Source organism: Hyaena hyaena, unplaced genomic scaffold, assembly GCF_003009895.1.
Source record: "Hyaena hyaena isolate Hyena2069 unplaced genomic scaffold, ASM300989v1 scaffold_266, whole genome shotgun sequence".
Lineage (NCBI taxonomy): Eukaryota > Metazoa > Chordata > Mammalia > Carnivora > Hyaenidae > Hyaena > Hyaena hyaena.
Window position 1 is genome coordinate 420,711 of NW_024080900.1, and position 16,909 is coordinate 437,619.

Sequence of the window (16,909 nt, forward strand, 5' to 3'; positions counted from 1 at the left end):
ATGCCATTTCTCATCACATTTTGGCAGTCTTGCTGATTCTTACACAATTATTACCGTAGTTACTGCCAAATGGCAAGATTCTAATTCTGTCATTATTTCTACATTTTACTGGAGTTTTTCTGGAAGGGAGAGCTTTTCTTCTGCAACAGGAGCTTATTGATTCATTTACGTGATCATCTTAGCAAATGCTGATGGGATCTTATTTTATTCTGTGGGTTACTATACTTATTTACTTTGTGGCTCAAATTATTCCCTAGTTGATTAGTGGAAGCGCCTTCAAGTCAGCTTCTGAATCTCCTTAACAAGATCCTCATTTTGCCTTCTATTTGTCCCAGCCCTGGAATCAGACATTTTTTCCAAAGGAGCCCAGGTTCCTTTTATTGGAAAAAAAAAAGTGTTTTGGTTAACTCTAAAGTATGGTTTATTCTTTTTATTTTTTGGCTATAACTGATCATCTATTATATTTAAGGCACTGAATGTGTTCCTGGAAACTAAAGATGTGATTCTTTACCCCAAGGAATTCTAAAGGAGAGGTAAGGCAAACACACAAGACCCCCATATAAGATGAAGTGATGCATTGCAAGAGGCTAAACATGAGGTGCTGTAGGAGACAGAAAAGGGGGGAAATCCCTGCAGGCTTTGAAGATTTAGGAAGGTTCCACAAATAGTACCTGAGCTCTATGGGAGGATTTAAATCAGGAGAAAATGAGGAAGACGTGGAAATGGTGATCAGGTAGAGACAGATTGCTCATTACTGACATTAATGACAAAATTTTGCTGAATTTACCTATAATTATTTTAAAGCTGTGCCTCATGTAAGATTTGAAAGGTTTGCACTTGCCTCCTCTATTTTAAAGTGATTTCTGATGTCACAAAGCAGGTGCACAGATTCCTTGTGCATGGAATGTCAAAGATTGGGTGTCAGGGAGTTCTCCCCGGGCCTGATGTAGATCTGTCCCTGGGCCTGGCCCAATGCAGAGCCTGCTCTGATCAGTTTCTGGAATCAGGCAGGGGCAGGGTACCTGGTCTCACTTCACTCCAGCCCCTCGCGGCTCGTCGGGAAGTCCTGGCTGTGGCTGCGGAACACAGATCTGTCCTCAGATGCTGCTGGGCTTTGCCTGGAGATGTGTGCTCCCGGTGGGGCCTCCACTTTTCCACTGAGTCCGAGGTCCTGGTTCACGGGTTTGTTGCAAAGAACAAAGGAATGCGCAAGAAAACACATGGTAATGTATGTGAACTTTAAAGTGTGTGTCTCCTGCCATATTTGTGCTGCAAAATTATCCTTTGCATATCTGAAATTCAGCTGTAACTGGGCATCCTGCATTTTATCAGGAACCCACCCTCGTGGGAAACAGAAGTCAGTACTGACCTCCTGCCCCACAATACCTCCCTCCTAGCGCCCAGGGGAGCCAACAGCCCTTCCGGAATGCCCTGCTTACTCAATAATTGTGCAGTGTGAGATTGGTGGGTAAATTGGACATCATGGGAATTTATAATCAGATGGTTCATACACACACCATGAGACAAATTACCCATATTAGTTTTTATTTAAACTATAATTGAATATGTGAATAGAAAATTAGTATAATGTATTGATACCATCTGGTGCTCCAATTTTATACCCGTTTTGTCATCCATCTTAATTTAAACAAGATTGAATTTTTTCCCTACACATTATTTTATTTCATTAATTACTCTGTTGTCATTTAGATGCCACTGTGTTGACCATGATCATGAATGCATTTAATAATTTGTAGACAACAGAACAGGTGTGTTGCCTTCAACAAGCCAGTGTTTTTCCTAGTTGTAGAGATGCTAAGATTTGATAGTTAACCCCATCCCAAGATTGAGTAATGTCCAATACAACATGGCATTCTCCAGAAATGTTTATAAATAGTTCAAGTTCATCCACTCATGTATTCTTTCTATACCTCCTGTTAACTGCCTACTTTGTGGTAGGCATTAACTGGGTGCTAAAGATGGAATGAGATCTAAGACAGAGTCCTACTACTCATAGCATCTCCATCTGGTGAGACATTCAGATCCACACACAGATAACGGTAGTGTGATTCAAAAAGGCACAATGGCAGTGCTCTGGGGACCCAGAGAAAAGAGCCCCCAGTGTGTAGAAAGAAGGGAAGTGGATAAAGAGGAAAATAAGCAAAGAAGAGTCAGCCAGAGATATGATCAAAGAGGTGGCGTGGAAAGGCACTTAACATAATCCCGTTTTCTAGCTCAGTTGTTTAGCTAAGAGTACGATAGACTAATATGGGACTTTGTGGTTTAAGAAGAACATCCACGCACACACACACGTGCGTGTGCTGTGCAGAGAGTGGTGCGAGGTTGTCTTTAAGGGCAAAGAAGCACAAAGAAGCAGAAAGAAAAGGCAGGTGGGATTTGGATCCGGGGAGCTCACCGAGGATAGCGGGGAGGTGGGAAACGGCCAGCCTAACTGGTTGGAGGTCTCAGCTTACAGGTGGGTTTTTCCTTTGTGTTTAACTCTATTTTGTAAGTTGCCTTAAACTTGTGTTGCTCTGGTATCATTCCTAAAGGCATTTTTATCAACATGCAAATCAAAACCACAGTGCGGTTATCACCTCACATCTGTCAGAATGGCTAAAAATCAAAAACACAAAAAACAACAGGTGTTTGCAAGGATGAGGAGAAAAGGGAATCCTTGTGCACTGTTGGTGGGAATGCAAACTGGGGCAGTCACAGTGGAAAACTGTGGAGGTTCTTCAAAAAGTTAAAAATAGAAATACCATAGGATCCAGTAATTCCAATATTGGGTATTTATCCAAAGAAAACAAAAACGCTAATTCGAAAAGATCCACACACGCTGATGTTTATTGCAGCGTTATTTACATTAGCTAAGATATGGAAGCAGCCCAAGTGTCCATCTATAGATGAATGGATAAAGAAGATGTGGTATCTACACAATGAAAAAAAGAGTGAGAGCTTACCATCTGCAACAACATGGATGGATCTAGAGCCTATTATACTAAGTGAAATAAGTCAGTCAGGGAAAGACAAATACCATATGACTTCACTCATCCACGGAATTTACCAAACAAGACAAATGAAGAATGGAAAAAGCGACAAACCAAAAACCAGACTCTTAAATATAGAGACCAGCCCAGAAGGGAGGTGGTTAGGAGGGTGGGGGAAATAGGCGATGGGGATTAAGAGTACTCTTAATCGTGATGAGCACTGAGTAATGTATAGAACTATTGAATCACTATAGTGTACACCTGAAGCTAATATAACCCTGTATGTTAATATACTGGAGTTAAAAAAAAATCTTTAAAGGCATTTTTATAAGACGAAGAAAGGCTATCTATACAAATGTTCCAGATTAAAGGGGGGTAGAGACATGTAACCGGATGTACAGCCTGTCCCTAGGCTGTGTCCCAGAGCAGAGGTCAGAAGGTCAGAAGGTCAAAACCAGGTCAGCCGACAGAGCTGGATTACAATCAGTAGATTAAACTATTGGATCCAGTTGAATTCGTTCAGTTGGTCGCTGCACTGTAGTTATACAAGGGAATACCCATATTCTTAGGAAATATAAGTACTAAGGATCATGATGTATGTACCTTATTCTCAAGTGGTCAAAAGTATTGTATACAAATATTTATTGCAAAGCTTGCCTGCTTAGAGAGAGAAAAAGAGAGAGCACAAATGCCAAATGATGAAGCAAATAAGGTGAAAGTCAAACCACAGATGAAATGAGGCGAAGGGGACACATGCATTCGCTCTGTATTGGTTTCATTCTGGCAACTTCTCTGGATGTTTGAGATTATTCTCAGAAAGCACTTTGACACATCATCTCTGTGGTCCTCACGACTAAGTAACACAGGCTTACTTATTATCCCCACTATACAGGCGAAGGCTCCACAAAGACATATGCAGAGTCACACAGCTAGTAGGTGACAGGCTTAGGACCAGAGCCCGGGGTTTCGTAACACAAAGCTTGTGAGCACCTCCTTGGTCTCTCAGGCAGCCACATAGACTTTATTTAGGTGCATGGGAAGAGGGATGGGGTTTTTTGGAGAATTTTGCCGACTCCACACACCATGCCTCACGCCCACGCGGGGGGAGGTGTCATCCACCATCTGTATCAACCATCTCCATTTCTGCGTGGGCAGCCTCCCGCTGGCCGGACATCCTGAGCGCTCCTGCCATCTGTGGAAATTCTGTCCCATGCAGACAGACTCCCTTACACCGCTCATCAATCTCCAAATGTCCCTTTGTGCTCATCGCCTTACCCGAAACCCGACTCTACTGTGAGGACATGGTTCCCCCACCTCTGTTCCTCGTGCAGACCTCAGGGTCAGGGTTTGGGTCTGAGTTTTCCTGACCCCCTCCCAGCACCTGCTCCCCCCTCTAAGTTCTCCACTTTGTGTAAAAATCGCTGCTCCTCTGAGACTTGATCAGTTTGGCTAAATCGTTGTAAGCCAACCTCGTCATTTTCTTCAGGCTGGCCGGTTGGTCACTTTCCCTCATGTTCTGAAGTTTGGCTTCTGGTTTACCATATTCCTCTTCTGCAAATCCTACCATTGTTATTCATGACATCAGTTTTCCAGGCATGGCCTGTCCAGTGCTCTGGACTCTTCCTTGACCACCTCTTCTCCAGTGATACGTTCTCTTCACTGCACTTCCTCCGCTCACACTGGGGCCATTCCCTAGACCTTCCTACATTCCAAACTACTTGTCCAGGCAGGGCTATTGGTTGTAAACAACAGAAATCAATCTCATCCACTAAGGCAGATGGAGCATAGTGTACAGAGTGACAGGGAAAAGCAGAATGCCACATCAGAAAACTGTCAGGGCTCAGGAGGGTCTGGACAGCTTGGAGAATGGCCTGGTTCCTGGTCCTGGGCCCCAAATCATAGACCATTGCCCTGTAACTGGCTCTGCTGGCCCCCCATCAGCACACCACTGGACTTAGCTCTATACCTACGTAAGAAATCACCCACTGTCTCATCTTCTTGTCTGCCCTCCTTGGAGAATAAGGGTCTTGGGTAAGAGTTCTTGGTTGTCCAAGCATAGCTCATGTGTGCACTCCTTCCTAAGTCTAGGGACCTAGAAAGAGAAAAATGCCCTCCAACCGTGGAGCCTCCCCAGTAAGGACAGGGCTGTGTTGTGGAATGAATGCGTGTATCCCCCAATGATCAGTGTCCCTATTAGAAAAGGAAGGGACAAAGATCTCTCTGTCTGCCCATGCTTGGGCACCAAGGAAAAACCACGTGCGCACATGCAGCAAGAAGGCAACAGTCTGCACACCAGAAAGAAGGTTCCCACCAGAACATGACTGTGCTGGCACCTTGACATCAGACTTCCAGCCTCTACCAGTGGGAGGAAATAAATGTCTGTTGTTTAAGCCGCTCAGTCCCTAGTATTTTGTTACAGCTGCATGAGCAGAGTAAGGCAAGCAGAGCAAGTCCCACATCTGTGATTACCTGAAATGGGAAGAGCATGCGATGCTGAGAAGCCCAAATCGACAATGTCCGGCATTGTACGTCTGCTTGGCAACCCTGCCTTCTCACGTCCTCTTCTCTTCTCCCAATTACCTTTCAAAGCAAAGCTCTCCCCTCACTATGTACAACTCACTTTTGTATGTTGAAAACTCATTCACTCCACCACAGCCCAACCAAGGAGGCATCACACAAATCTCTCCTAGATGCTAAAGTGTCCAGCTCAAAGTCCAGGGTTTCTGGACGTTTGCTCTTCCGGATTCTCCCTTGATCCAGTCTCAATATTTTGAAATTTTAAACCATTACAACCCATAAACGATAGTGTGAGGGGGAAATAAATGGATGGAATGAAAGAAATGGTGGTTAAAATATGTTTGTCTGCATCTGTATATATGTATGTATTTCGTGTGTGGATATATATTATATATAATATTAATTTAAATTTATATAAATATATTAATATAAATATATACTTATTAATATAGGATGTGATATGAATATATTGACATTAATTATAAATGTATAGTAATTTTATTAGCTGATAAGAATATATTAATTTATATTAATCTATATTGTTAATTTATATTAATAATATATTATATATAATAATATTAGAGAATGCCATGACCTTTGCTTTGCAACTGTTCTCAAAGCCATATTTGACATATGCAACTCTCCCCAATATCCTATTCTTTTCTTGTTCCCTAGACCTTCAGACCCCACCCATGGTGATCAGAAATGTTCTCCTAGTGAGATGACTCCAAGCTTCCTTCCCAAAGGATATGAGCCCTTGGTGGTCTTGCTCATTAACATCGGGGAGTGGCTGAAATAAGAGACTCCCAGGGGAACACCTGCATTCTGTTTATAACTCTTCCCATTCCACTGCTTAATCAACACTATTTCCTCTTGGTAGGATTAAGGTTCTCAGCCAACAATCTAGTGCCCATTTTTGCTGATGGACTGAATGGCATGGGGAGCTCAATGTGACTCAGAGATAGCAAAGCAAGATTTCTGCTAGTGAATCATTAGGTTTCATTATGTGATGTTCCCCCTCAATTCTAGCCCTTGTAATGGACCTTTGTAATATTCCTGAAATGATATATTAGAAACTTGTTCTGAGCATATTCTTTATTCTGCAAGGCTGCATCCCTTCCAAGGAAGGTATTATTTCTTAGTTGGATCGGGAGACCGGTTACACACACACACACACACACACACACACACACATACACACACACTCACACACACACTATAATATACAATGACATGCACAGGTAATTAGCAGAGGTGCGACTAGCAGAAAAATAAAATTCAGAATGTATCCCTTTCACTGAGAAGGAATTTATGTCTCTCCATGGTGAAAGGGGGTTTATGGGACCAACCAGCCACCACGTACCAAGATGGTTCTCCAAGATACTGTACTAAAGGTTTGCAGCTTGTTGCTCCTGTTGGAAGTTGGCCACGCAGCAATGGGATGGCCAGATAAGCCTATGCAAAGACGATGAGTGACCCTGGGGAAGGAGGCTGATGGATATTCCCAAACTGAGTCAGTTTTCCCTCCTGATCAGTAAGAAGTCACTGTGTGGTGGAGGTGTTGTGTTGGGATTTCATATAAGATACAGATATGTTTCCATTCTGGGGAGGTTCCAAAAGTTCCATAAACCTCTTTCCTGGGAGTCTTGGTCACTGATGCTCTAGTACTGCGTCTTCCACATCCCCGACCAACTGGCCAAACCATAAGCTGCTGCTTATGAGCAAGTATAAATACTCAAGTCAAGCTTGCTCTTCTTACAGATAAAATGGCCAAGGAGATGGGCTGTTAAATTTTGTTTGCTGAGCTAGTTTTCCTTCTATGTTCTCTTTCAGCACCATTGTACCAGTTCATGTTGGCCATTGCCGGAATGCCACATGGAGCCATACAAAACACAGGCTTAATTTTCTTCCCCAGTCAAGTGATATAGGGAGCAATCTAGGAAGGTACAGGTGTGGGTTGAGGGAAAGGCAGACCATATGCTGATATGTGTTACTTCTGCATAGCTCAGAGCACCTGGGCTTCTCACTACCTTTTTTTCCTTTGAGAGAGAGAGAGAGAGAGAGAGAGGGAGAGGGAGAGGGAGAGGGAGAGGGAGAGAGAAAGAGATTGCATGGGCAAGGGAGGAGCAGAGAACGGGGGAGAGAGAATCCCAAGTAGGCTCCACGCTATCAGCATAGAGCCCAATGTGGGGCTCTATCTCATGAACTGTGAGATCATGACCTGAGCCAAAACCAAGAGTCAGACACTTAACCAACTGAGCCACTCAGGGACCCCTGGGATTCTCATAATAAAGAGTGTATATGACACCTAGATGATATATGTGTCCATGTGCATGTTTTGCATACATGTATGTATATAATTCCTACATATATGCCTGTATTATCCCAAATCTTATAAGCTTTTGGAAGATCAAGACCCTTTCTCTCGTTCCCAGTGGCCATCTTCAGCATCCAACACAATGCCTAGTTATAGTTGTGTGGTTGTTATATATGACAAACAAAAATACAGGACATCCTGTTAAATTTGAATTGCAGGCAAGTGATAAATTATTTTTAGTATGAATACATCCCATGTGATATTTGAGACCTCTTTATACTAAAAAATGTGTTATTCATCTGAAATTCAAATTAACCTGGCATCCTGTATCTGGAAACCTTAAGAGTAGGTTCTCAATAAATATTTGTTGCATTCATGAATAAATAAATGAAGGAAATAATGAGATTTATGTAGGACTTATACATCCCTTTCATCTCTTTGGACTTTTCCATAGCTACATAATAGATTAGAGTTTCAACCCTTTCTCTCTGCAGCTGCTACAGATGGTCACCTCTACTCCAGTGGAAAGCTGTCCTAATGGAGCCAGAGAACATAAAATATCAAGGTTCAATGTGAGATGCGGAAGTTGAAGAAGAATGGCTGCTGAACCAATGGTTTCTCCTTTATGTAGCCCCTATGTGGGCATAGGGGATGGGAGAGAGTCTGAGAGCTGATCCTGAAAAGATGGTGCTTATTTTCTGACCTGTTGAACACTGAGCTCAGAGGGACAGTAGAATTGCTGCATAGATCAAGAGATACAAGAATAGAGGAAACTGCTGTCCAGCTCTATGTCCACTTCCCTGGGATACTGGATTAATCAGCTTTTGCTAAGTAACAAATAGTCCCAGAATCTTTTGACACATGGAGCTGGGCTTTTTTTTTTTTTTTTTTTTTTTTGCTCATAAGTTTGCAGATTGGTTATAGTGTCCCTGTTTCAGCTTTCCTTCGTGGATTGTAGTCAGGGGCCCTGGATGGGGGACAGTAACTCGTGGCAGAATCAAGAAAGTCCCAGAATAATGAGCAGAAGCATGCAATGACCCTTCAGGACTAGATTCCAAACTCAGATACTGTTGCTTCTGCCTACAGGCCATTTTCTCAAAGCAATACAGGGTCAAGCTCAACATCAATGGCAAAGAGGTAACCTCCTCGTATGAGGTGACAACTCGCTGAAGAATAACTGAACTTACCACTAAGATTGTAAACTCTATGGGACAGTTGCAGAGGGTATTGAAATGGAAAAGGCTAAGGCAACCTAGACCTTGAATCCTCTCCTGAACAGAAGGAGCAGAAAAATTGCAAGGGTTCACAAGTATTTACAGCATCTTAGCAGCTCTGCTGCAGGCTGTAGCATCTGCGTGCACAATACATATTAGATGTAACAGTCACCAGTTGCTAAAGGCTTGATAGGTGCCATGTTTTGGTCTCAGTTAATTCTTCTCATCACCCAGTAACATAGACAGTATATTTTCTTGTTGGTATATAAGAAGGCTGAAGCTGGTAAGCTGAGTAATTAACCCAGGGATCCTGGGGAGAGCGGAAGAGCTGGTGTCAGAACCCATGTGAGTCTAGTAGAAAGCCTACACCTTTCCACTGCTCTGCCCTGGGGTATGTGAATTCCAGTCTCCTCTCTTCCACAGTTGTTCTCTTCTGCCTTCTTAAAGGGGCTGCTGAGAGCACTAGGAAATCAGCTTCTAACCACAGCCATGCAAAGTCCAGGAGGAGGGATTTATGGAGTGAATTATGCAGCTTTACAAGTAGGAGTTTGGAAAAGGACTCCCATCCAAGACCAGTAAGGTCCAGGAAAAGTATCTCTTCCAAAAGGTTTTGAGAATGCACAGCTTGCCTGCATCCAGCAAGGGCCCTACAAGGACCTGGAGAAGGAGAAGAAGACCAGGGCTGTCACTGGCTCTGGGGCCTGGTAGGCAAGAAGGCGGGGCTGGCGGGCTTCAGCCATGGCCTTTGGGATTGACTACCTCCAGTAACACTCTGTTTACTGGGCTCCTGGCTCTGCACTTGGCTTTATCAGCTGCTGCTGAGTCAGTAGGGGGAGTATTTAATTAAAATCACGGTGGTGCTGTGAAATGAGGGATTGGGAAGACGGCCAAGCTCCGGGCCCTTCTGCTTAGCTTGCCCTTCTGTGTGGAGCCCCACTGCCAGGCCTGAGGCTGGTGACTGTCCCTCTGTCCCCTCTCCAGTGCGAGGCATGGCCAGCCCTGAGCCTCTAGCCTCTGGAGGGGAGCACTGAAGCTCTTACAGCTGCACATGGATGGAGGAGATGCACTTCTGTTTTATCCATTAATCACGTGCAGAGGGGTGGCAGTGGTGGGAAGCAGAGGCATGACGTTACCAGCTTGCCTCCCTGGACCAAACCCTACTTCCAAGCAGGGACAGGTGCAGGGGTCAGGCGTGGATGGAGAACCAAAGTGCCCTTTCATTAGGCTGTAGCTGGGACTGTGGCCCAAACACCACTGATGAGCTCCCTGGGAAGCTGGGCCCCAGCAGGTGCCCTAGGCCAACATGAAAGAGTGCCGCTCGCTTCCTGTGCCCAAAGCAAGAATCTGGGACTCGGTGATTGCACAGCAGGCCTGTGGGAGAGGCAAGCGTGCCTGGGCACGTGTGTTCTGGAAGAGAGGAGCAAGGTGAGCTGGGGGATGTATCCAGGGCACCAGCCCACTCCAGTTGACTAAGGTAACTGAATGAGTGTAAGATGGGGAAGAGGCTCTAGCCATAGGGTGTCACCCTGCAATGTGCTGGACACGTCGGCTGCCGGAAATACGAGCTATGTGTGTTTTCTGCAAGGTAGAGAAGGAGGTGGGGCAGTGAGAGGCAGGAGGCTCCAGTGCCTTCCCTCCACTGCTGGCCCACACCCACCATGGTCCAGACTGGAGGTCACCCCGAGCACTCAAACACTAATAAAGCACATCTGCCTTCAAGCAACTGACTTTGTATTATAGGAGATAGATATTTTTTCAGGTGATGATGAAAAGTCTCATGGTTTGGGGAAGATTTCCCTCATCTCCTTTCCGTACTGGGTACCTCCTCTCCTACCCCCAGAGAGTGCTGTTAAGAGGTACTCAATACTCAAGGCTCAGGACTTATGCACAGGACTGATGGGCATAATTCTGACCTGCAAGGAGAGGCAAGAAACCAGCCAGCAGTTGCCTTGATGCTTTTGTACATTTCTAATCCTGAAGAGCTTATTGTTAAACTGCTTCTTGAGTCTAGCCAGCCTTAGGATTGTGCATAGACTATTTCCAGGAGGGTGTGCCCCCAGATGTTCCTCCTTCTCCTCCAAAATCCACTCATCCTCAGCATGGGCTGGCTGGTTGGAATACAAAATAAAGAGAGATGGCTTTTGCAGGAAAACAACAGGGTCCTGTGCAAAGGTCCTGGGGCTCGAATGTTAAGTATCCTCATCACTCTCTCAGCTAAGGGTGGATTTAAGGGGATGGTCTTCATTGGTGCTCAGACTGCATCGTGAGTCTAACTTCCTTTTTTTTTTTTTTTTTATTTATTTCTAGGAGAGAGAGAGGGAGACAGCGTGAGCAGGGGAGGGTCAGAGAGGGAGGGAGTCACAGACTGAAACAGGCTCCAGGCTCTGAGCTGGCAGTCAGCACAGAGCCCGACGCGGGGCTCGAACCCACGAACCGCGAGATCATGACCTAAGCGAAAGTCGGACGCCCAACCGACTAAGCCACCCAGGCGCCCCGTGAGTCTAACTTCCTAGCACTCATTGAGGTCTACTGTTGCATTGTTCTCCATGTCCATTTTTCCCACCTGGTCATGAGGTCCCATGGGGATTGTTTTTTTCCTCTCCATGTCAGCATTTCCAAATTTAGTACCTGGTGAAAAGTACATGCTCAAGAGCTACCTGTTGAAGCAATGAAAGGTTGACAGATTTAGAAGTGGGTCCAGGTAATACAAACCATAGAGGAGGTGGGACATTTCTGCTATGGTAAGAAGAATCCAGAAAGCTGCACAGAGGAAGTGACTTTTGAGCTGGGCCCAGTACCTCCAATATTTACTAACTGACCTCATGAACCTTGATCCTTTCATTTGTAAAATGGGAATCATAGGTTCTGGGCGGGGGAGAGGTTAATTCAATATGAATGTGAGAATCTAAGACAGAACCTGGTACCTAGTAGATAAGTCAAAACCATGAGAGTTATTTTCACTAAAAATGTATACATTACAAGGTAGTCAGTGTCATGCAGGTTTGTGCTGGGTGGTGGAGGATGACATGGTGAAAACAAGGTCTAGAAATGTGGCTTGATTCCCACTGAGAGGTTACCTGGCCAACCCAAGGAATTTGGCCTTGTTTCTGGAAACAGGCTCATGGTACCAGTGTGACGTTCTGAGCGCAGTCCCTCTGGTCAAATTCCAGCTCTGGCTCGACCTCTTGGTAGCTGTGTGAACAGAGCACTCTATTTAAGCCTCATTGTAAACTTCAGTTTCTTAATCTATAAAATGGAGATAATAAAAGTGTACTGATTTTCTAGGGCTGCTATCTAATTATCACAAACTTGGTGACTTGAACCAACATATTTATTCTCTCACAGTTAGGGAGGCCAGAAATCTGAAATCAAAGTGCTGGCAGAATCCCTACATCTTCCAGGTGATTCCAGGTGATTCGAGGTGGCTCCTGGCTTGTGGCTGAGAACTCAGATCTTTGCCTCTGTTCTCACATGGCCTCTCTTCTGTGTTTGGGTCTTTTCTGTTCTTTTAAGGATACTTGCAAGATTTAAGGTCCACACGGGTAATGTGGGATGACCGCATCTCAGGATCTTTAATCTGATCACATCTGTAAAGACCCTTTGTTCAAGGTCACATTCACAGATTCTGGAAGTTGGACACATCTTTTTTGGGGAGCCACCATTCAACCCATCCTAAAGAGCACATGAACATGAGACCTGTGAAGTTTTAGTGACACCCATGCAAAATGCACGCCTGAGTGTCAGCAGTTTCATTCGATAAAGGAAATTTTCAACTTTGGATGTCTGGGGCTCTGCTCCTGGGCTGCCAGAGAAGCTATTCCTTACCATTTACCAAGGTCAAAATGACTCGGCAAGACCTCACAGCACGGGCTCTATATCTGCCCTGAGCACACACTGTATGTCTGGGAAGAACAAAAGAGCCCAAAAGAAGCGTTCCAAACATAAAGATGAGAAAAACAAAAAAGACCTCCCTAGTTCCCATAAGATTAAAGTCATACAGCTTTGCTCCTACGAAAACCATAAGGTAAAGCCTGTAGCTTTCCGGAATGCCTTTCGTCATGACGATTTGTGACGCTTTATGTAAAAAACATATATATCCCGTGAGCACTCTCTTCTTTGTGGAGATTGTGTCTTCTGGACACTTGACCTAATGGGCTCAAATAAAACCGCTTTTGCTTTCTGTTTAAAGTGCTTTAAAAAGGCTTGTTCATGTTAGCATCTACATGCTAATGGAATACAGATCATGGTGTGTGCTTCTCTGGGAATTCTGGTGTATATTCCACAGATAGGCTCTTTGCTAGGGTCTGTCTGTCCTTACACTGTGTTGGCTGGTTGTTTCCTTTGTTGCTTGGCCTTCCTTCCCCTCCCAATATCTATCTCTCTTTCTAGTTATTCTTCATGGTGTCTGATTTTCTTGTCTGCATCTTCTGCCAGCCATGACTGCATTCCCAGGCCTCCTACCAATATTTTTGAGTGCATGAATGTTATTCAATAACAAACATCACCAGGCAGGCACGGGAAGAGGGCGGGTTCCAAGCAGACCTGCATGAATTCCAGCCCTGTAACCTTTCTGTGCCTTAGTTTTCTCATCCAGAAAATGGGCACATTATTCTAAATTTGAAGATGATTGCAAGAAACAAACTGAAATTATCTGCTACGTCACTCCAGATTGTCTTGTTCCTCTTAATCCATTTATCCACAGTGTGTATATTTTTAAATATAGCCTTCCAGAACGATAGAGTTCATTTTCCCAGGCTTTCAATTAATTGGGGGAAAAAAATCCCGGGTTTTCATCGGGTTAGAACCAATATTTCATCAGTTTAATGTTTGATTAAGACATTGACAGTATATTTCTTTTTTGAAGTTTATTTATTTTGAGAGAAATAGAGACAGAGAGAGAGAGAGAGAGAGAGAATATGAGTGGGAGAGAGACGGGGGTGGGGGAGAGAGAAAGAATGCCAAGCAGGCTCTACAGGGTCAGTGTAGACCCCAACCCAGGAGTCGATCTCACAAACATGAGATCATGACCTGAGCCACGATCAAGAGTTGTCCACTCAGGGGTGTCTGGGTGGCTCAGTCAATTAAGCATCTGACTCTTGGTTTTGGCTCAGTTCATGGTCTCAGAGTTTTGTGGATTCAAGGCCCCCATTGGGCTCTGCTCTCTGACAGCACAAAGCCTGCTTGGGATTCTCTCTGTCTCCCTCTCTCTTTGCCCCTCCCCAACTCGCACTGTCTCTGTGTGTCTCAAAAATAAATAAACTTAAAAAAGGAAGAGTTGGGCCCTTAACCAACAGAGCCCCCCAAGTGTCCTGACAGTCTATTTCTATCTGCTTTTTTAAATTAATCACCAAAGAGAAAACATTCTCATAGTACTGTGAATTTAGCTTCCCCTATTTATCCAGAACTGAAATAAGTAAAAAAGGTAGCAAACTAGACACTAAACCACTGGTTAAAATCACAGCAGTTGCCTCCGGACACGTTGTGTTTAGACATATTGACATTTTGTATAAGCCTTAAGTGGCTCATCTCTTAAGTGAAAGTACGAATAAATACCATACTTGCTGAGCTTTAAAAAATGCAATTTCTTTCTCATCTTCAACGCTGGACAAAAGAGTGTGTCACTAGAGTTCCTCAGGAGAAAATGAACCATTCTCAACAAGAAGAGTAGAAGTGTGCTGCTTCGTATACAATCTGCCATCTGTATCTCAATGGTATTAGAGCTTTTAATTCCTGGTTGGGCTCTAGAAACAGGGGCAATTAGAGATCCGTTTTCCCTAGTCTCCATGTCTGAGGTTCAGTGAGGGCTATGCCACTGAGGAGCAGCTCTCTGATTTCAGAAACACAGTTCCCACAAAGGAGAGCTCTTTAGTAGAAACTGGAAAGCACTTTAGTTATGGGTTTTTCACTCCTTAAGGTTTTTTTTTTTAATGTTTATTTATTTTTTTAATGTTTTCTTTATTTCTGAGAGAGAGAGAGACAGCATGAGCAGGGGAGGGTCAGAGAGAGAGGGAGACACAGAATCTGAAGCAGGCTCCAGGCTCTGAGCTGGCTGTCAGCACAGAGCCAAATGCGGGGCTCAAACCCACAAACCATGAGATCATGACCTGAGCCAAAGTCAGATGCTTAACCGACTGAGCCACCCAGGCACCCAAATGTTTTTTTTTTTATTTTTGAAAGAGACAGACAGACAGAACACGAGCTAAGGAAGGTCAGAGAGAGAAGGAGACACAGAATCCAAAGCAGGCTCCAGGCTCTGAACTGTCAGCACAGAGCCCGGCATGAGGGCTTGAGCTCACGAACCGTGAGATCATGATCTGAGCTGAAGTCGGACATTCAACAGACTGAGCCGTGCAGGCGCCCCTCATTCCTTGAGGTTTTGAGGGAAGTAAAAGCTGTGGGTCAGCATAAGGTGCTGAAAAGGAGGCATGATTTGTCCTGGCACCGAGTCCCAGTCAAAGCTCTGATTGGTAGTGAGGTAGCAGGGAACTGAAGCCAACATTTTTGCACACCTAGTCCTGTGACAATGCTCACAGCTAGTCTCAAGGGTTAACTTACTTCAAGCTTATGCCCTCCTTGCTTGCTGACCTCAGTCCCTCAATGTATAGAACTAAACTACCTTCCTTGAGATTTGCAGACCACTGGCCTCGAGGAGTGAAGCATCAGGCTTTCCAGAAGATAAGTCCTGACCTCATTCGAAAACAGCTGTCACTGATGCCAGCAAGTCTCTTCAAGGTCATGTCAACATACAGCTAGCTGCTTGGGCACCTGCTTCTCTTGCATGTAGCTCTCCTCCCTTTTCCCTGTGTCTTCCCCTTTAAAACCCTCCAGCTTCCTCTGGATGGGTAAGATGGTCTTTGAGACATTAGTCCGCAATCATCTCAGGTTGCTGGCTTCCCGAATAAAGCAACCCTTCATCTCCCATCGACACTGGTGTCCCAGGTACTGATTTCCCAGTGGCACAGCCAAACCTTTGTGATCACAGTGCCGTTAGGTAACAGCATTGTGTTTGAAACCAGGGTCTGTTTTTACCAGCGACATATACTTTACAGAGGCAGGACAGGAATGGTCATCTGAATACCTGTCTACTTTGCCAGCTCCTCCCTGGGCCACACATAGACATGATCTCCTTTTGCTGGTTCTCAATTTCCTCAACAATAAAAGGGAAGCTCAAACTAGTTGCTCTGCAGGAATTGTCAAGCTCTGTTCTCTTACACTCTAGGAAGCAACTCTTCTACTGGCCAGTCAGGCTGGGCCAATATTCTGTCATCGACGATGAAAAAAATCATATTTATCATTTTTTACTTTTATTGTGTTTCATGTGTATTTATTTTTGAGAGCGAGAGAGGCAGAGCATGAATGGGGAAGGAGCAGAGAGAGAGGGAGACACAGAATCTGAAGCAGGCTCCAGGCTCTGAGCTGTCAGCACAGAGCCCAACACGGGACTCCAACTCACAAGCCATGAGATGATGACCGGAGCCGAAGTAGACATTTAACTGACTGAACCACCCAGACGCCCCTCATTTTTTACTTTTAAATGTGGTTTGGGTATATAAAAATCAGTGGCTCTTAAAACTGGCCTGTGCATCATAATCCACCTGGGGAGATATTTTATGTTTAATTAAGCTCTTACAGAAGTTTTCCACCATATCACATACATGCAGAAAATGTAGCAGTTGGGGGAGGGTGTGGTTCACAAAGTGAAGACACCCATGTAACCAGCTGGGTTGAGAAATGACACACTGCCAGCTCCCTGGGAACTCCAAAGCCCACATTCCCAGGTCCTACGAGTGGCTCACTGAATCCGAAGCTCAAGGGTATGAACCAGGGATCATTGTTTTCAACAGGCTCGCAGGTGTATCTGACCCAGCCTG

At 44.6% G+C, this 16,909-nt stretch overlaps 1 long non-coding RNA gene across 1 annotated transcript; it reads left to right on the forward strand.

Annotated features, from left to right (window-relative positions):
• The first annotated feature begins 951 nt into the window (after positions 1 to 951).
• On the forward strand, positions 952 to 8,684 carry LOC120240895. Its single transcript, XR_005530769.1, has 2 exons — positions 952 to 1,223; positions 8,319 to 8,684. It is a non-coding gene; the product is annotated as an uncharacterized LOC120240895 (long non-coding RNA).
• The last annotated feature ends 8,225 nt before the right edge of the window (positions 8,685 to 16,909 follow it).